This window comes from Choloepus didactylus, chromosome 2, assembly GCF_015220235.1.
Source record: "Choloepus didactylus isolate mChoDid1 chromosome 2, mChoDid1.pri, whole genome shotgun sequence".
NCBI lineage: Eukaryota > Metazoa > Chordata > Mammalia > Pilosa > Megalonychidae > Choloepus > Choloepus didactylus.
This window is the reverse complement of record NC_051308.1, coordinates 134,879,870-134,901,514: the sequence shown is the minus strand read 5'-3', so window position 1 is coordinate 134,901,514 and position 21,645 is coordinate 134,879,870. Positions and strand designations below refer to the sequence as shown.

Below are 21,645 nucleotides of genomic sequence, written 5' to 3'. Positions count from 1 at the left end.
TAGAAAATAAGTCCAGGTATCTGTTTCAATAATGTCCAAAGACTAAATATGTAAATCCTTATATTTCAATTAAGGGTCATGAAGTAATTATTATAGTAATAATGAATTATGCTACATCAATCAAAACATTGAACTCAGATAATAGAGGCAGTACCCAATACAGAGAAACTTAAAAACTGCACCCAGAGCTACTATTTTCCACTACCACTAGTATCAAAACCTAAAGTGTATATCCTAAAATGTAACTCATTGTATGTAAATACATTTTTAAAGTACTTTGAGCACTGAAGAACAATTTTATAGATAGTATGATGCATTCCTAAAAATAGGCAAATGAATAAAAATGCATTTCTATACACTAGAAAACACTACACACACACATAAATTGAATTCATTAAATTCCCAAATTCTTCACATATAAATTTCTCCTTAAATAAACTGGTGATTGTTTCCACAAAGAAAAATTTCACCACTCTATACCTTTAAATCTTATCAGTATACTTTTGTTGAGTTTGTTCTACAGAAGACACTGCGGATAAAGGATACAATAGGGTGACTGGATTCAACTGTTCAATGAAAGCATTCTGATTCATCTGACTTTTTCCTTTCTTTTTGCCTTCTCTCTAGTTCCCTTCACTCTTCCGCTTTCTGTGAAATGCAATTTTCCCTCCCAATTTGAAATTTCAACCCCCACCCAGGTCCACAAAATAACTTTCTTATTATGTTAGACCTGATCATTTGATTGTTCTCTTCAGGAAACACCGACTATTAAGAACGAACGGTAAAAGCAAGTGACAACTGTTTATTTCTTATTTTTGAGGAAATTATTAAGACAACAGAAGCACTTCTCACCGAATGATAACCTCATCTTTTAACAAGAGCCCTAACCTGGGTTTCACAAATAACTTGATTGCATCATAGACTCCTTGACACCTTGCTTGCTAAGTGGTGTGTGTGGGGGGAGGGGGTGGGGGGATGGGGGGTGGGGATGGGGACAGTAAGGGAGTGTTTCCCAGAGAGTCCTAAACTTTCATTGACTTCACAAAGCAATAGGGAAATCCCTTTCAGAAAAGAGTTACTAGCTGGTTAAACAATCACAAATTATCCCTTATTATTTCTTTCTACACCCAAAGTTGAAACAATGAATGCCAGTCTTCATCAGTAGACAAAAAATTTGTTTACGTTATTCACCTATCAAGTATTGATATTATTATATTCCATTCAGTATTGTGTTGCTTAGATTTTTTAAAAAAAAATTGACCAAAAAGGAATTGTATATGGCATTTTAAAAGGCTTTTCGAGAGATAGGGAAAATGAAACAGAGTTAGGAGGTTATTTTAATATCCAATTAACAAGCCAGGAGGTGATCTAAGATACGGAATAGTTGCAACCTAAAAGTGGCTTTTTATTCTTCAATTCCATTTTAAAACTGAAAATATTGATTAGAAAATAATAAAGTCAGACCCCAGTGCCTTGTCTATCTTATTGTGTTAAAAAAAAGAGCACAAGCAGAGATGCTCTTATTAAATATAGGTGTTATTTTTATTCCTTACACACCTCTTTTTATTCTGCACAACTTCCTGTGGAGTGTGAAAATAAACAAACTTAAGAGATTTCACAAGAACTGTAAGTATTATTTCAAGGTGACATACTGTAATTCAATCTTTCCTGCTCTCTTTTTCTCCCTTCCAAAGTAATTCAGATCTTTTCATATTATGCCATTTGTTTATGTATTGGCCTTTTAATCTGAATTGTCATTATATCCAGGACACAAATGCAATTAATAGTATGAAAAGATTTAAAAGGATTAGCAAACAGTGTTGGTCAAAAGAAACCTGTACACAATTCTAGAAGCTACATCACACATACACCAGACAGACAAGCAGAGTCTGATTAAGCAGCAGTGTAGAATGCTAACCCACAGACAACAGAGGTACAGATTTGTAATTTATGGGGCATACAAAATGTGTGTTTTTAATTCCCATGTTTTGCAAAGGAGATTTGGATATCACTAATTGTTGGTTAATAATTTTATTGCACTGTGATTAGAGAATGGAGTTTGCCTAAAATTGATTCATTTGGGATTTTTAAAAGATCCCTTGTGACCTAGTACATAAGCATGAAGAGAATATTCATCTTCCAACTTTCAGGGACAGGTATTACCTATCTATCTATCTATCTATCTATCTATCTATCTATCTACACACATATAAAATCAATCATTTTATTTTTTATTCAACTCTTCTATTACTTTACTAATTTTAACAGGTTAATTCTTCAGACCCTGAGAGAGATGTGTGAACATCTTCCACTGTAATTATAGATTTAACAATGTATCCTGTTAATAGCATTATTTAAAAATATTTTCAGGATGTATTTTTGGATGCATTCAAATTAATGGTTTTACTAACTTTTTCATGCATTGTGCTTTTTGCCATCATAAATATTTCTCTTATACGTGCATTCTTTTTTTTTTTTAAAGAGTTAAAATGAAAGGGTTTATTTCTATGGAACCTACATTTTACTGGGGTGGATTACAGACAATTAAAAAACTTAAAACTGGTTATTTTACAATGTTGGTTAGTGACATCTTATATAAAGAAAACAAACTTGGTAAGGAGATAGTGAAGACATGACTTTGGAACAGAATCCTGAGAGTTCATGAGAGAGTAAAACATGTCAGTTCCTGTGGAAGGAAGTAACTGCTAGGGTTTGGGGGTGGAAACATGAAATAAAAGTTCAAGTGATGGAAAGAAGCCTAGCTGGTTAAACTAGAGTGAGTAATGGGAAGCCTGGGAAAAAATTGGTGTCATACAAAAGGCAACACACTTAGGGGATTATATTTGGGTTTTATTCAATTGATACTGAAAATTTTAGAGTGTGATATTAATTCTGTTCTAGTAAGTTTCTGTTAGTTAGTATTTAGTAGTTGAATTTTCTTCCATTCCTTACGTTAATATAGCTTAGTTCATTTTTTTGTATATTTCTTATAAAGAGAAAATTGATCATTACTTTTGTTGTTTTTATTTAATCTGTGAATAATTTTCTTTAAGTAAATTAGTGATTAATAAGATGTTCTCTGGGTTCAGATGTGTGACACTGAGAAAATATACTTACATTCTCAAGGCTGTAGTTTCCTTTTTGGTGAAATAGGTGTATTATGGTATTTACGTGATAGATTTTCTTGTGGAAGTAAAATTTCTAATGTATGTAAAGCCTTTAGAACAAACAGTGACTAGTTTGTGGAAAGAGTTTGGTGTTAGCTTTTATTATTAATTTATTCCATTTACATTTATTGACATTGGTGATATACACACAGGTGTATGCATGTATGTGTGTTAAATTATTAGTAAGATCTTATTTTGAGTTTTCTTTTCCTTTGCTTATTTTTCTTCTCCCTGCCTTATGTTAGATTAATACATTTCTTATAACTATTTTGTTTCCCTCCTACTCACTTAGAACCTCTACATTATATTTCTGTTCTTTAATGATCACCCAATGAAGGGCTTCTTAAACTTCTGCTTTTAGGGATAAGGAAAGAAAAAATATTAATGCCTAATTATGAACTACAAGTGCAATGAAAACAAACAAGCAAAATATGTGTCACACCACTCTACTGACACTCTACTGACACTAATATCTATTAGTTATTAATATACTCAAGTATTTTCTCACTGGACAAATTAAAGCAAGTGAGAAAAAAGCAATCAGGTCTTAGATTAATGAGTTGGCATTAGAGTAAATAAATATTTTTGATATAATAACCTTTTGTGGTATGGACTATAGTAAAATTTCAGAAACAAGAATTGGGGGAAATTACAATGATAAGATAGACATTTATTGGAATATTGTGATGTATATCTTGCTTGTTTGAATGATGCTTTGAGAATAAATCAATATTTTTGCTTACAAAAATATATAAAATATAAATTTGAATCCTATAGGTCCAAACCCTGGTCCAAAAGGAGCCATCCAAAGAGTACCCATTAACAGAGGACACCTGTGGCAGGAGAGTGTCCTGTTAAGGATTATAAGTGGGACTGATTATTCCTTTTGTTTTCCATAGTATTCATCAGTTAATCCGTTTTACAAGGGTCAGGTTGTGTGCTTTCATTTATTGGCCCATGTAAATAGGGATAAAGATGATTGGACTACAGTGTTCCTCCAACACTTTAGATCCTCTAAGTAACTCCAGGGACAAATGGACAAAAAGCTCAAAATCACTATCATAATGAAGCTTCATATTATTAAGGAAGGTTGGTGTAATGGCATAAAGGAATCATATTTGGTGCCTCGTCATCCTGCCTGGCCTGGTCATAAGCTCCCCTTTTGAGTGAACACCCCGGCTAGCCCTGCCCTGGGCTTAACTGTGACTGGCAAGGCCTGCACCTCTATATGGCTTGGATGATAAGCTACCCTCATCTTCTCCAAAAGGCCCTTGCCATATAATTTGAAACTTCTGATCCCTGGTATTGGTTGGAAAACCCTAGCCCTCCCCAGTAGGTCGCAATAAAGGCGAGATTCCAGAACACACCTGCCCTTTGCCCCCTGACTCCTTCATGGACCCCCTACTGCCTTCCTTCTCCCCTCTTGCCCTCCAGGGCCTTTGATCTAACAGAGTTTTCCTTTCATGCATTCTGGGCCAGCTGGCTATCTGTGTTTGCATCTTATAGCTCAAAGAACTTCCGTATAACATCCGAAACAATTGGTTACAATCCAGAGAACCCAACTGAAACTAATTTAAGAAAAAGAAGTTATATTTATTAGGGAGAAACAGGGATAGTGCATGAATACAGAGGAGAAATATCTTTTACCATCTTTCATGTCTTCTTCTCTCTCAACATTTGATTCATTCTTCTAGATATCTGTGGACTGGCTTTCTCTGTTTCTAAATCCACATGATGTCAATTCCTAGTCCTTTACATCTTCTCACTTTAAAAGGCAAGCACATATTGAAACTGAAATCCCTTAGTGTCAATTCTGAATTCTCAGGGAAATGAGTATGTGCCAGAAAATACTCTTGGACCATTTAACTAGTATAAAACACTAGTAATTGTGTGCATCGAAAGTGAGTCCTTGGGGGAAAGTTCTGTTAAAGGAGGGCATTTGGCAAAAAAATTAAAGAGATGCTTGTCTCGGGAACCAAAATGTAGTCAGTATATCACCAGTGTAAGGGAATAACCCTCATTTCTATATGAGTATATGCTTCTGCCTATTCTACTTATGGACTAAATTCAGGATCTGATACTTATTTTGCCCTTAAATATTAGTGACTATGTGAATTCCCTACTTATTTTGATATTTAAGATATACTTATATGGTTCAACCACATTCCTAAGACTGATTGACCTGAACAAGATATCTAGAAAAAACATAATTAAATATGAGGGGCCTATGGTATACTTCTTAGGTTATTTCTTGCAAATAAGTGTGTATATCTTCAATTAAATATAGAATCCCCAGATGTTAAATTTTCTATGAAATTATAGACTGTGCTATTATCTCAACTATTTTTTCCTCAAAAGAGTTATAGATGTCATGGGAAAGAATAAAAACCACAAGATCATAGATGAAAATGTTTTGTCTATTATGGCCTTACTGCTAACTAGAATGAGACTTAAAAATAAATTGTTAATAAGCTCCCAGGAAAATAAAAGTCTAAACTTCTCTTCCCATTAGTTCCTTCTGACTTACTAAGCTAAAATATCTAAGTTGCCCTTTCTGGATCATGCACATGCCTTATTTAAATACCAGTTTCCTATAATTTAGCAGCTGAATTGCTTTATGACTGCTGAGACCTGTGCTGGTAGGTGACCATACGTAAAGTAGCAGACTTTACACATTAAAATTTTCCAGTAAAATGCATTTAAGAAAATTTCAATAAAAATGAATTCAAACCCTCCTTTTAACATTTGCGAAGTCTAAAATTGGGAGTTTAGAAGATGAATAAGAGAGGCAAGCCAAGTTTTATATAGTCATACACTTAAAAACAGTTGAAATTGAAATCAAGAGAGCATAATTTCTGTTTTTTTGTTTCCCTTGGCATAAGGTCTGTCATTAGAATCATATGCATTGAACTATGTATTATCGACTGTATTCTAGACTTAAAGATTGCCTATCTGTATATAATATATAATGTTATAGTCTTTGAATTTCATATTTTTGATTTCTTGAATTACACAATAGAAAAGTCAAAAGAAACATCAGAGATTATCTAATAACTGACATGTAGGACAGATGAGAAAACTGAGGTCCAAAGAGAAAGATGATTTTTCTAAGGCCACACTGACACAGGTAAAACTTGATCCAGTGCACAGGACTTCGTGTCTCTAGGTGTACTCTTTGAGTCTTTTGCACACACTTAAGATGTTGGATTCTTGTACTTTATTATGAATCCATCACTGGCTTTTCATTTGTACTCATTTTTCAGTACAAGATACTAATGGTTAGTAAAATCCATTGATTATACCAGCTAACTTGGCACTGGGTGAGATGGCAGAATTACTGATTTTTATAGGACAGCAATCATAGTGCTCTAGACATTTTGGGGTTGAAGAAATTAGGTTGGAAGTAAGTTGATCAACTCAAAAATTTGAAATGACAAGTAGGTCATTTAAAGAAAAAGCCTACTCTTGCATATTTAGTTGTATTCTAAAAGGCCCCTTAATCTTGGACACACATATCTAATTTCATCTATAGCAGCTACTGAACAGCAGGGAAAATAAATCACATACTTAATTTTTTTTAAATAGACTAATGCTGAAATATCCATTTGCAATAATATATCATGTTTACTATCAAATTATGAATTAGACTTAAGTTTTCTTTAAATTAAAATCTTTTCAATGAAATTACATGTAGTTTATCATTCAAATCATTTCACTAGCTACTGTCAATGTTGTACTTTATTATTATTTAAAGATCAAAACATCTATTTCTGTACTTATCAAGTAAATTTGTATCTATAAAGAAGTTGTGACCCCTCATCATAAACAAGGCATGCATTCAATGAGTTTATTGCTGAAAAGGAAACCATTATTTCCATCAAAATAACACTCTCTAGCAGATTTTGTGGTTCAGATTGAAAACTGAGGATGCTTTATGCCTTTTTAAAGGAATGACAAAGGGGAAATTTTATAACTAAAAGCAGACAAATCTCTTTTGTCCAAATGTAAGGAAGTGGTTTCTAAAGGAGGGACTCAACTTTCAGAAGCCACAGGAGCATTTTCATTTTTCCGTCTGAAATACCTCTCCCATTTCATTCGGTGAAATTCCAAAAGTTCTTAGAAAATGAAGAAATGCCTTTAAATCATCACTAAGCCGAGTTTTTATTGAACCCTTTCCATTTTATTGGAAAATGAGTTTAACCTTCAGACATCCCAATCATTTATCTATATTTTATGACCAGCTGCTTCAAGAAATGCTGAAGATTTATCCCAAGTGTTCATGGTCAGTCACCAAGGCAGTGCATATTTATTGAGTATCAAGAAGATAGGTAAAGCTATTTTAAGCATTGGTTTCAAAGCAGAGAACTTAAGTTTTCCAGGTTATGTTTAAACATATTTACTATGAATTTATACTACCCTGCCTTTAATTTTCTTAGGATAATAACTTTATTAGAAATTCATATGCCTATATACGTAATGAAATTGGTGATAAGCAATCTTTCTTGAAATAGTGTTATCTTGGCTGTTTAATGTTAACAGCATTTCTGGTGAATTTTACAATTAAGTCATTGTTTATTGAACATCTATGAGACTCGTTTAAATAGAATATCATTAATTATACACTAGCTGCTTATAAGTACACATCTGCAGTTTTTAATTCTCCTTCCAAATTAGTTGTGTCTTTCCAATGAAAAACTGCAGGAATTTTAAACTTGGTAACTTTTCTTTGTAAAAATATATAAGAATGTCTCCTTTTATCCTTAATATTTTGGAAAACCAGGCTTTCATTTTGAAAAATGAAACCTCATCACAGGCTGTGACCCTGTTTGTATAGTAAAGTGTTCTTGGCCTTGTTAGTGAATAAGGAATATGTCTGTCATAAACCCAGTTGGACTATGTCGGCAACAGTACATTTAGCAGCAGATACAATTTGCACATTTATGGACTGATATTCTTAGCATTTATGAAGACTCATTTTTCTATTGCCTGAAAAGAAACAATACTAATAGTGAGTGCAATTAAGAGCTCCAAAGAATAATGGAAAAATTGGTGACATGTAACCAATTTTAGTACCACGTACTGTCTTGAAAGCATAATGAATTCCTCTCTATTCTCTTCACAGAACATCTATGCAGATTAGATAATCTAAAATACTGATGGAATAACCCAGGAGATGATGAAAGAATGGTGACTAAGGCAGTCTCTAAAGATGCAGCCTTCCTTCCCTGTACATCTACCATACCCCAATTTATTGATTCCCCTGATAAGTCAATTCTGTTCTAAAAGCACTTATTAATAATCCTCTTCTCTGATGGGTGCTCTAAAAATAAATAGGAATCCTTAGTCTCCAGGAATAATTAAGCACATTGAGAAGAAGAGACACATAAATTTAAAAGTTCAGTAGTTCTATAGGGAAATATAGTGTTAAGGAAAAAAATGAGTTGTGAAAATAATTAAAAAAAAATGCAATGAGAGGGAGTGAAAAAAACGGGAAAAGTGTTAAGAATGGAGTAGGGTTTTAGATAGATATTAATGTATGGAGATAAAGGTGATGAGAAAGAAAAAGAACAGACAAATATATAGAGAGAGAGAACAGATGAAAAATGACTAAATTTGATGAAGGTCAGGTTATCCTGACATTACCCTTAGGCTATTTTATATTCTTAGCTTGGAAGTATGGGCCCTTTTGGAAAAAAAAAAATGGTGCATTTTTAGTTACTGCTACAACCATGGGAGAAGACAAAACAAAAACAATAGGTACTCTTGAGTTGTGATGACACTTGGAACAACTTTAATTTTACAGGGAACAGTGCAAGCAGTGGTGTTCTCTTTCACAGCTTAATAAAATGAATTTTCCAAGAAAGTGTTAGCCTGGGAACAGTACAGTTTTTCCCAGGTGGATAGACACCATTTTCCACATAATTTATTAACTCAAATACCTCTTTATCTCCCTCCCTTGAAGAGGATATAATTCTAAAATAGTCTCAGAATTGTAAGGTTTATTTAAGGTCACCTATTTCAATCCCAATATTAGAACAAGATTCATGGCCACATATTGGACATTGTTTTGTATCCAGATTGTATGATGTCCCAGTTCCAACCTTAACTCTGTCTCCATGACCACTATTTCATGGCCTGCCTGCTTTACTTGCCTCCAACTACGGTCACTCTCTCATCTCATCCTAACCATCCATTTCATAATGCTTCTAATTTCTTTAGGTTTATCAGCATCCTCCTAGTTTCATAAGTTCATTTTACTAATTACTTTTATTATGAGCTTTCTTAAGTTCTTTCACTCTCTGTCCTTTCATATGTATAACCCTGGATCAATCTAAAATTTCAGCTTCCCCATTCCTATGGAGTTGGCATGTATGGCCGCAAGAAATCACAAAACTGTGCATATTGCTGCAACTACAAATATTTGTGTTATTCTATTCAATTTTATTCTCAATATCTATATTTATATTTGTCTTGAGTCAACTAAATTTCCTGTTACCTCAATTTGCTATGCAAGAACTTACCTGCTCTTAGCTATCATACTGTACTATTGGTACTTTAGTTAGTATTTAATAGGTGAATTTTCTTGCTACCCCCCTCCAGGGGAAGAGTCCTAAGATGTCATTCCACTTCATGGTTTTCAGGTGTTGGGGTCCCTAAATAAAGTAAGATTCACATAGACACTGGATGGAACATCACTTTAGTCACATAAAAAGACAAAACAGGGCAGCTTCAATAGTGGGTGTCATCTGCATGGCTAGCAGATTTTGTGCCATAGCAGATGCAGAGAGATGGTCTATATGCACCTCCTTGGGGCTGTAGGCAAGGGATGACATTTCATCCCTGCCAAGCACAGATATAGCAGTGGGGTGGCTAGGTGCCATATATCATACACTCCTAGCTAAGCAGTTTCTGGGAATGTTTATGTGTGCTCAGGGCAAAAGGGGAAGGAAAATGCTGGCAGAACTCTATCTGCTATGGGATGTGTTTTATACTGAGATGTCCCAAGAAGCAAATTCACATCCTATACTAAAAGCCAAGCAAACACATCTGGTCCTGAGCACAGGGTTATTTTGTGGGTCACAGGGAAAGACAATATCTATCTGACTTTCCAAAAGAAAAACTTAAAAATCTTCTAATATTCTCCTCTTGCTGGAGTTCTTTATAAATGAATGAAAACCCAGAGAGAGAAAAATGCCACAGAAGCAAGAAGCTGAAAGCAACAAAACCAGGGAAGAGAAGGGAGAGACAAGCAGATGCCACCATGTGCCTTGCCATGTGACAGAGGAGCTAAGGATTGCTGGCAGCTGGTCTTCAGGAAGAAAGCATTTCTTCGATGATGACTTGATTTGGATATTTTCACAGCATCAAACTCTAAGTTAATAAATTCCCATTGCTTAAACCAATCCATTTCATGGTATCTGCTGTAAGAAGCCTAGGAAATTAAATCACTGTTGGGAATTGAATTGTGTCCCCCACAAAAGACATATTTAAATCTTAATCCAAATAGGACCTTTGAAAATGCTAGTATTAAGCAAGCTTTGGATACATTTGTGAATAGTATCCTTGAAGGTTCCTACTGAATCAGTTGCAACTTAATCCATATGGCTGAATTCCTTATAAGGAGAGGAAATCTAGACAGAATTATAATAATGAGCAAAAGCAGAAGCCAGAAGGGAGGTCATGTGGCAGAAGCAGAGGTGCAAGCCAAGAAATCCCAAGGATTCTGGAAAGCCAACACCAAAACACTACAGACTGGGGGAAATCATGGCTTATTGAAACCTTAATGTTGGACTTTTAATTTCCCAAACTTTAAGACAATAAATTCCTATTGTTTAAGTCAACCCATTTCATGGTATCTGCTTTGTCATAGGTGCCCTGGCAAACTAAGGCATCTGGTAACCTAGTTCTTAGCTGTGTGGACAACTGTGAAGCTTGGATGCCAACAAATACAGCTTGTAATGAAATTGGACAAATATGGACAGAGTCTGCTGTCAGTGAAAAGGCAGCTTCAGGGCATACACGGCTCACAATTCCTAGAGAATCTTCTTGTTTTACATATACTCCACCGCTAGTTGTTGCTGCAAATATTGGTGAAAAGTCTGAAATGAGAAGGTATGTGTGCAGCCAGTCATTGCTACCACTATGCAAGCGGTTGCTGGAATCTTGGTACAAACATTAAAATTTCTGTTAAATTTTGGTACTCTAAGTTTTTACCTTTGGTACAATGCAATGCAGGTTTTTTCCTACTGTGTCCATTAAGCCAAATCCTTATTGCAATGACAGAAATTGCAGAAAGCAGCAGCAAGAATATTGAAAAAAAAATAAGTAGCAGTACTGTCCAAACAGATGGTTGTTCAAGAAGAGACAGTACATGAAGACAATGAGTAGTATATTAAATTGGTTGGTATCTGATTTTTAGAAGAGGTACTGAAAAATCCTTCATGTCCAGTTCCTGACTTACCTGAAGGAATCACACTGGTATATACAATTACAAAAAACAAAAAAAGATTCTGTACCAAAGTTAACAGTGGAAGGTTTCAGTGACAACTTGGAAGACATCATAGCCAAGGTGGCATTTATATTTTATTTTTTATGTTTAGACCTATTCCCATTAAGCTAAAAAAGAGAGATTTTTAAACTGTTAAACTTACAGCAATATCAATTTTTGTATAAATTTCACTGAATTTTTATATTCTTTGAAAACAGAGTGATTATTGCTTGATGAATTTCCTCCACCTCCGACCAAATCAATAACTCTCCTAAAGCTCATGTTCTACTCAGGTAAGTAAACATCAAAAGATCATGGGGGGCAAAAAGCATAGAAAAAACTGAAATATTAGCAAAAGTGAAATGATGTTTATTCCTGAAGGGCTAAGCAATAATTGCTTATATCCATTTTGCCTAAGCACTTTGCTTTTCTTTTCCAATGTGTCATCCTACAATTTCTTGGACCAGAATTTGCTTTTCTTTTCCAATGTGCCATCCTAAACTCCTCTGGACCAGAACTATGAGACTATCTATTATTGATGAAGAATCCCTGGTTCTACTACAGACTTGAATCAGATCTCCTGCTTAAAAAGTTACCTGAGTGATAACATTTGGGAAATATTTCCTAGAGATTGATGCTGGACTGTGGGGATTCAATAATTCAGTTTATTAGTAGGATTTTACAACCTGGGACCAGTCAGGGCCAGGGAGAAGCAATGCTATAGAAGATGGCCCTTGGGTATAGGTATTAATAACTGGAATATAAAACATGTGTTTTGTTAAAAGCCAGTAAGCCATAGGCTAATTAGCACCAAGGAGGGAATCTACAGTTCTCATTTTCTGTGTGAAAGGTGAGAAAAAGCTATAAAGAGGACTAGCATTTTATTTGGAGCTTGGCTGGTAAGTGAGATTTTAATGAGTAAGGGTTGGTCTCTGTGGGGAAAAGAGGGGTAGGGGAAAGGATGTTATAAAACAAGGTATTAAAGTCCAATCATGCACAAAATAGCGCAAACTACAAGGTATTTTCAGAAAACATTATACTGTATAAGATTTAAATGCAGGATGGCATTCAGAGGGCAGCAAGTATTGCATACATTCTCAAATATTATGGATGAGAGTTTTAACTTTATATTGCAAATAATAGTACTAAGGGACATGTTTTGTTTATCATGTTTTGCATTGATGCTCCTAATCCACTGTCAGCAAGTTATGAATAACCTTACTAACAGATGACAAGGCATGAATGGGGATAGACCAGACAAACTGTGGTTATGGGGATAGACCAGACAAGACAAATTGTGGTTATGTTAATGGAACAATTATTAACTTGACCTATTTTCATTTCCCATAGCAATATGTTTGCAACTTTAATGCATTTAAATATATGTATACAACACCTACTCATACTGAAATACTTAATAAATATAATTTTTGCATAGTATATTCCAAATTGTGTTCTTCAGAAATCATCTTAATAGATATTGTTGTGAAAAAATAGTTACATAGTCCAAAAAGAGTTAGGAACATGCTTTTACTTGCAAAAAAACAGAACTGAAAGACATCTCAGTGATTTTATGTTACTAATGCTAATTTTGATGTTCCTGGAGGGGAGCTATAGCATAAAATATTTTCTAAAAACATTTGTTAGTGGAGCAAAACTTCTTCCATACTGATCATACCACATAGATACTGATCTATGGAGTATAATTTAGGAAATTTAGACATAGATTAAATTTAAATAATCACTATGATACTTAGAGACTCAAAGTATTTTCCCCAGGTACAACGGTGTACCTGGCATATTTGACAGCTGGCATAGTAGTTCACTTTTTAATACTCTCACTCCTTCAAACAGCAAAATTATTTTCAGTACTAATTATGGATTAAAACAAATAATAACAATGATCAGACATTCAAAATACAGTTAAAATTTCATTTTATCATATATAAAATACATACAATCTATATATATCCATATATATGTAAATTATGACAGTTAACTAATGAAAAATGAAATAAAAATAAATTTTATAGTATAATGTATGAATGGATTAAATCTTTTTAATAACTTTTTTTAAAAGGGATATCACTTATACATAATATTGTTCTGCTACAATAACTTATAATACTGCAGTATCTGTTTCTAAATTCATTATTTATTTTTAAAGCAAATAATTAAAAGAATATTAAATTCCAATTTTAAATATTTTATTCAAATTCAGTAGAATACTTCATGTATGACCTAAAACTCACACATACCAAACAAAAACATTACATATCATAGGTCACACATTTTTTCACTGCTTTAAGTTTTCTACACAAATAAAAATTCAAGTGTAAAACTAAATGACAGAACTGAAATAACTCCTGATTTGTTTCTTCATCTTTAAGTCACAGGGACATCATTCTTATCTGACTTCACTGTTTAAATGCAAGAGTATGCAGTACCACAGGGATCAGAGATGCAAACTGCCCTGGGAACAAGCTTGAAAAATTCTGAATTGTCACAAACTTACTCTCAGAAGGAAAATGTGTGGCTAAGTCTGTGTGAGTCAAGGGCTGACTATATATACATACCTAAGAATGCTCTGATTTAACTTCCGTGTAGAATACAGAGGTAGTTACAGGGTAAGTATAAAAAAGTATAGTAATTTTAAAATTAAATATAAATTACTAAAATTCTACAGTAATAACAGCAATTTTTAAAACTCAATGCAACAAAACACCTTCTCTTAGGAAAGAGTATTGTTGACAAAAAGTAACAATACCAAAAAAGAAAAACAAAAACTATTTAGTAATTTGCATTATTATTTTTAACTTCACTACAGACAATTTTCTCCCTGGGGCAAAAGCCCCACCACTGGAACATCAGGGGTGTGGTGTTAGGGAAGTCAAATGAAGAGATTAATTTAAGGATAACTGGCAATCAACTGTGTTAAATTCTGCCATTGGTTAATTACAATGAGGATGTGAATTAACTGCTGTGATTGAACAACTTGGACTTCATTGATGACCTTGATTGGAGCAGCTTAGGTTGAGTGGTATGGAGGAAAGCCTCACCAAAGAAGGTTCAGGAGAGGATGAAGAAAAGAATTGAATATATGAATATCATAGACAACTTCAAAGGTATTTTTGCTGCAAAGGGTAGAAGAGAAGTTAATTAAGAGCTGGAGAGGATGTAGAGTAGAGAAAAAAGTTTTTAAAGATGGGAGCAGTAACATGTTTCCATGATTATGGGAAATGATTTAGTAAGCAGAGATGAAGAGAAAGAAATAAAGAAACATAAGAGAGAATAAAATAGAGCAGATGTTGGATCTATGGGACAATTGGATTCGTCAGGTTCAAGTAGGAAATGCAACCAGAGAGAAGTAACAGCAGGTAAGGCAGGGTATTGTACTCACATGGAAGAAAGGAGGGTAAATGCAGTAATGTGATCTTGTAAAGTTTCTTTTTCTGAAAGCTTTTATGTCTTCAATAAAATGAGAAGCAACATCATCAGTTAAGAGTAAAGATGGGACAGGAGATATTGCAGGTTGGAGAAGAGAGTAGAAGCAGTACAAATGTTGTATGATTTTCTCCAGCCATGTTCACCTGCCTGGGTTAGTTGCAGAGCTACAGAAAAGGATTTAACAAGGGCTGGGCTTTTGCTGATGGAGGTATTTGGATGAAAGATGCAAGGGATTTTAGGGTGTGTGCTTGAAAAAATGGAAGAGCAGATATAAGACAAATGTCAGTAAAAGAGGGAGGATCCATGAATAAATAGTGTACAACTTACATTTTTACACAAATGAACATTTAAATAGTGGAGGTAAATCTTTCTAAAAATTAGAGGGCATGCTATTTATATGGAAATAAAAATATTTAGATCATTTCTATAATGAGGCTCTTGGGTGAGAAAAATCATTATAAAATGAGGCCCACTTTAAATTAGGAGGAAAAATTATAAATAGCAAATGACTGCTAATGCATTTATTCAATTAATTAATAAAAGCCTACCGCATTTTAGCAAGTATGCTAGGCATTGGAGATAAAAAGACAATTAAGACAGCTTTACTTCATGTAGGATAAAGAATTAGTCTTACATTTAAAGGAGACGGTACTAAGATAACCAAGTACAGTTGCCATTATGAAAGCCCAAAGAAGAGACATCTAACTTCATCAGATTATAGCACTGAAAGAAGGGCTCCTGCATAAATGGAAATGGGGTCTAACAGAGCAGACAAATATGGATGGGAATTTTCCAAGAAGAAGAAGAGCATGAATGAAAATATGAAGGTATGAAAGCTCATGATCGACACAGGGAATAACTTCAGTGTGAATGTAGGGAAAGACACTCACTGGTTGGTAAAAGCCATCGGGAATGACAAGCCTCAGTTGCTAATATGCTGAAGTCAGCGAAAAACAGGCTGTTTCTTGAAATTATAGATGATCTTTATATGTTTCATACCTACTGCAAAATGGGTCAAGGAACACTGGAAAGATAGGAAAAAAATTTCTTCTTCAGAAGGGTAATTGTAGTTGACTGAGCTATATACCCCAGGAAAAAATCATGTTCCTAATCTTAATACTATTCCTGGTGTGAACCCATTGTAAATAAGACGTTTTGAAGATGTTACTTTCAGTTAACTTGTGGCCCACTGAATCAGGATGGATTTTAACCCTATCACTGGAGGCCTCATAAGTAGAAAGCCATGAGGAGTAGCTGAAAGCCACAATTCAGCAGAACTGAGAAGAGAAAGGAAAGGACATTACCACATGATGAGGAAGCAAAGGAACCCAAGGACTGCCACCTAATCAGAATGCTACCAATCATGGGAGGAAGCAAGCCTTCTAGCCAGCAAAGTTGTAAGCAAATAAATTCATGTTGTTAAAGTCAACTGTGTGGTTTTTGTCAGAACAGCCAGGAAACTAAAATAGTAATCATTTCCATTTTATACAGAAAGAAATAAAGAAAAAAAAGAACAAATGTCATAACATAAATATTTTTTTCTGAAATTAAAACGGAAACAAATAGATTACCGAATTTCCTAAATGAGGAGGCTATATATTTAATTCTTAGAAATTACAAGTCTTATGAGTTTGTTGCTAGTAGTCCTAAAATAACCTTCAGATTCTGTGATTTTACTGATGAAAGGTCAGGGTCTGTCAGCATGTTCTCCATCGAGCTGAGGAAGGCAGAATTGAAACTTCCTAATATGCTGGAAATAACAGTAATGTCCTGATTTTACCTGCTGGCAGCCAAAGTCCTTCAGTAGACTGGTGTTTGTCTTCTCTTGGGAAATCACCAGAATGCAACTGCTCTCATCAGTGTTCCTTTCCTGCTCCTCTTTCCTACTGCCATGGTTTAGTGACAGGCCTCCTGAAAGATGGTAATGTAACAAGACTGTTACAGAATTAAAGCCCAGGCTGTTTCAGGATAGCAATGCATTCAGTTAGATGCTCTGCCTGCTGTGGTAAAAGAATGTGAAAACCAAACACTGACATTATGGGAAAGACTCGTAAAATTGATAAAGGAGCCAAGGTGTTAAACATTAGTAACATAATATTCATTAGAAAACATAAGAATATGGAAATTTGTTTAATATTTCCTTATAACCTATTATATGATGGATCTGAAAAGTAACTTAAATAAAAGATTATTTAAGATACTTACTAACATAGTACATATAATAAACTGAAAAATGAACTAAAAACAACAGTCTTTGAGGATCTGTGCTTGTACTTATTGAAAGGTTATGGTTTCAGTGAATGAAAATCTGATATGCTGAATCCCTCCTGAAGGCAAAGTTTTCATTAAACCTATGCTTCCATCATAAATAATATGCATTAAGTAAGCAAAAAGAAAAACCAAAGCAAACAAAAACAGTTTAGAATGAATTCTATATTTTGCTTTGTTTTTAGAAAATCTTTATGGGAGTACTGGAAAACAGTTTCTTACCATTTGTCTGTCCATATTCATATATCTGAAACCAAAATCCTGAGAATGAATGATTTTAAAAGGTTTCTCAGTCTGAAAGTATTTCACAGACAAAAGCAGCATATGTGAAAGTAAAGACAATAGGTTATGTCACCTTATACCTTATAATACTTCTAACTCCCCTTACATTCATTCTGTAGACTCAGCACTTGCAGAGAAATGTTAAATTCCCTCAGTGTATGCACTGTATTTTGAGACCTTTTGTCAGTACTTGGAGAATTACACTGAGGCTTCCTTCAATAAATTGGAAATGTGAATAACAGAACATCCTCTAAGTGACAAACTAAAAATGATATACTAACAACCAAGCAATAGCATTCCAGGGAAAACTAACTCACAGGCCTATGAAAATTGACTAATCCTTGTTGAATTTCCATGGCTAATGAACAAATGGTGGGGAGTAAAAGGAGCTCAATCTTGGACCCATAGAGGGAGAGTAAATGAAGTAAAAGTAAAAAATATTTTTTTTAGTTTCCCAGATGCCAAAACAAATAGCATACAATGGGTTGACTTAACAACTGGAATTTATTGGCTCATGGTTTTAGAGGCTAGAAGGCTTGATTTCTCAAGGGATTGGTATCTTTTAGCTGGCCAGAGATCCACAGTCCTTGTCTTTACTGTCACACAGCAATGTGCATCACAGCATCTTCTCCTTTCTCTTCAGCAGAGCCAGCTTCTGGCTGTTCTCCATGGCTTCTGCTTCTGAGTCCAATTTCCTTTGATTGTAAAGATTTCAGCCATATTAGTTTAGGCACACCCTCATTCAGTTTGGGTAGACCTTAACTAATAACATCTTCAAAAGTCCTATTTATAAATGGGTTTAACACCTACAGAATCAGAGGTTGGGACCTGAACGTGCTGTTTGTGGGGATGTGCTTATCCCCTCAGTGCTCAAATAAGCCCTTTTAGAGAGAACAAGGCAAAGCAAGTGGACAAAGACTAGAGACTCCAGTACTAATGGTATGGCTCTTATTATCTTGGATGTGGGGATGTGGGCATCTTGAGTGTTTCAGTTTCATTGATTTGATCAATTCAAACTGAAGTATCTTCATAAGGCTGCCCTTCAACTAATTTAACTTGTTCTGTTAATTTTCTCATGAAAATCTTCTGATTATGAGTTAACTTTCCATACAGACAAAAATAAGTACATCATCATGTGACAAAGGTATTTAATGTTAAATGTTGATGCATAAGTCTTCTGGTTTAATGTCTCAGTCTCTTGGCAACACTTAACATGTGTCTGCCTCAGAGAGATGTTGATTTCTTAGTTTTCTAAACTGATGGCCATATTGTGGGTCAAGATAAGCAAGGTAAACCATCCATACTGTAAAATTTCTTTAGAACTGTCATACTTTTTCAGCAACAACTTTGCACCAATTATTTAATTTTTATTTAAATGGATGACCTTCAAGACTCACTCAAAATAATGGGGTGTTAGGATTATTGGGGTATTATAATTATTGAAAGAAAACACTACAAAAATTCTCAAGTGTTTTGTCCTTACCTAAATTTCTAATGAAGTTCCTTACATCTACATTTCAGTTAAAACTTCATTATGCAGAACTCTGTGTCCAGTAGCAAAGCCATTAGCTACATGTGACTATTGAGCACTTGACACATGGGTGACACAACTGAATAACTGAATTTTTAAATACATCCAATTTTAATTAATTAAAATTTAAATTAAAAATAAAAGCAGTATAAAATATTTTTCCATTAAGTGCAACTCCATGGCTTGGGTTCTATATTTCACTTGAATCATTGCATTGCATAAGATGCTATAGTTGTGTTGTAGTGCATGTCACGGGCATAAATCATTTCTAGTATTGCATGTAAATGTGTCACTGGTCTATTTGGTATCAGTGAACTAGTTCATCGTGAATGCTTTTATCTATGCACCAACATAAGAATGTAAAGCATTTATTTTCATATTTTATGCAAACAACATGACTTAACAGAGACACTCATGTAAACCATATTTGGCAATTAAGTAAAAATAATTATTGTTATTTTCATTGTAATATAGTTATTTTCTATTTAAAAAATATATGTAGACAAAATTTTAAACTTACAGTGAAGTCATATTAGTGAGACAGTTTTAAGTGGAAATTCAAAGCTAGGCAGTATTCACAGAAATTTCAAAATGAAAGGCACTTGCTATTTGCTTTTGCAGAACAAGATGAAAAAGATGTCTGTTAAATAAAAATATTTTAAATATAATAAAGAGGACAATCTTAAATGAAATTTTAAGAAAATAAACAGTAAATTTAAAGTTTCTTCTCAACAGTCAAAAAAATAATTAACAAAATGTGTCACCCGAAGTTGGAATTAAATGTTCCACCAAATTTTAATTATTTAAAAAATAATTATTAACAATGTCAGAGATTATAATTGGCTAACTATAAAATGACTTGGATTTTTTTTTTTTTTTTTTTGTATAACAAAGAATAGCATCTTGTATGGAAAGATGGTAAAATAAATTATTGTTTGTTATGGAAATTTTGTTAGAAAATCATGGTAAAAATAAAAATATATTTTACAAAAGTGAAAGATTTTCTGTTGTCACCAAACAATTGCCCAAATAATTCAAGGTCTTTGTACTGAAATCAAAGATAAGTTAACTCAAAATTTTAAAAATTGCTTATTTCAGGTTTAGATAATATGAGACACTGACTAATACTTTCAACAGGTTTTGTTTCCAAAAATTTCAAAATCTAAAAGAAATGTCAATTTGTAAAATAAAATAGTTTCACCCATAGCATAGATTTTTTTAAAAAGTCATTTATATCTGTCAAAGAAGGAATACTGCTATATTTGAAAAAAAAAAATTCTATCATGATAGAGTTTGTTTCAGAGATAATATGTGAAACATCCAGATTTACTGGAAATTTAAAGCAAGCAACTTACATTTCCTTTGTTTCTTCATTCCCTTGTATGAGACATATTGAAAACATTTGTGCTCAATTTTCTAAAACAAACTTTATAAAAAAGAGTCAGTGATGTAGTTGTGAAAATTGTTCAGGATATACATGCAAATAATGTGAAAAAAATGTCTATTCTTGGAATCATTGAAAGAAATATTGGACAATGAATTTAATGATCCTGTGTCATTTACCACTGTTCACTGGTTGAATTATGGAAGAGTTTTTCAAAGATTTACTTCATGGTTAACTCAAGCTCAAGACTTTCATGAAACAATTGAAATGCTTGCCAAATATTCAGTAATCAAAGGCAAAAAAATGGCAGTGATTCATGCTTTCTCATTGACATCACACCACATATAAACAAGCTAAATTTGAAGCACAAAGAAAAGGAAAAGTTTATTTATGACCTAGTTAGATTGAGATGTGCAATATGAGGCATTATTTCAAACTGTTAGAGTTGAAAAGATAAAGAATATGGATCGAAAATAATGATTCTATATATTTTTTCTAGCCTGAATCAATATGTAAAGGATAGTAATTATAGTCTACAGAGTCACATACCTGCAAAAAAACAAGAAAAATTTGAGAGTGCTATGTTGACATTGATCAATTGTAGTTGCTTTACACTTTAGGCAATACCCCTTGTATTTGATAAGATTAATACTGAGCTAACACAGGAACTGGTGAAATTACACAACTTGGAAAAATATAGTTTTGAAGTGGATTTGCTTTTACTTCAAAGTAAAATAAATTCTTTTAAAATAATGAGCACAGTTATGTCAATAGGGAACAGATATTAAGGAAAAAATTATTTTGGGTGCCTTGATTCAATTTTTTAAAAAATTTTCAAATATATTTGAAAATACTTGGGTATATGAATCTACCTTTTTAAGTGTAAGTCTTATGAAATCTTTATAAAGATTAAGTATTTCCTATGACAGCTTAGTGCCTGAATTGAGATGTGCAATAGTGTAACATATACATGGGATTTCGAAGACTTAGAAAGAAAAGAATAATGTAAAATGTCTCAATAGTAATTTTACATTGATTACATCCTGATAATATTTTGGATATAATACATTAGATAAAA

At 33.5% G+C, this 21,645-nt stretch overlaps 1 pseudogene; it reads left to right on the top strand.

Annotated features, from left to right (window-relative positions):
• Positions 1-6,237: 6,237 nt before the first annotated feature.
• On the top strand, positions 6,238-11,787 carry LOC119513377 (annotated as a pseudogene).
• Positions 11,788-21,645: the final 9,858 nt, after the last annotated feature.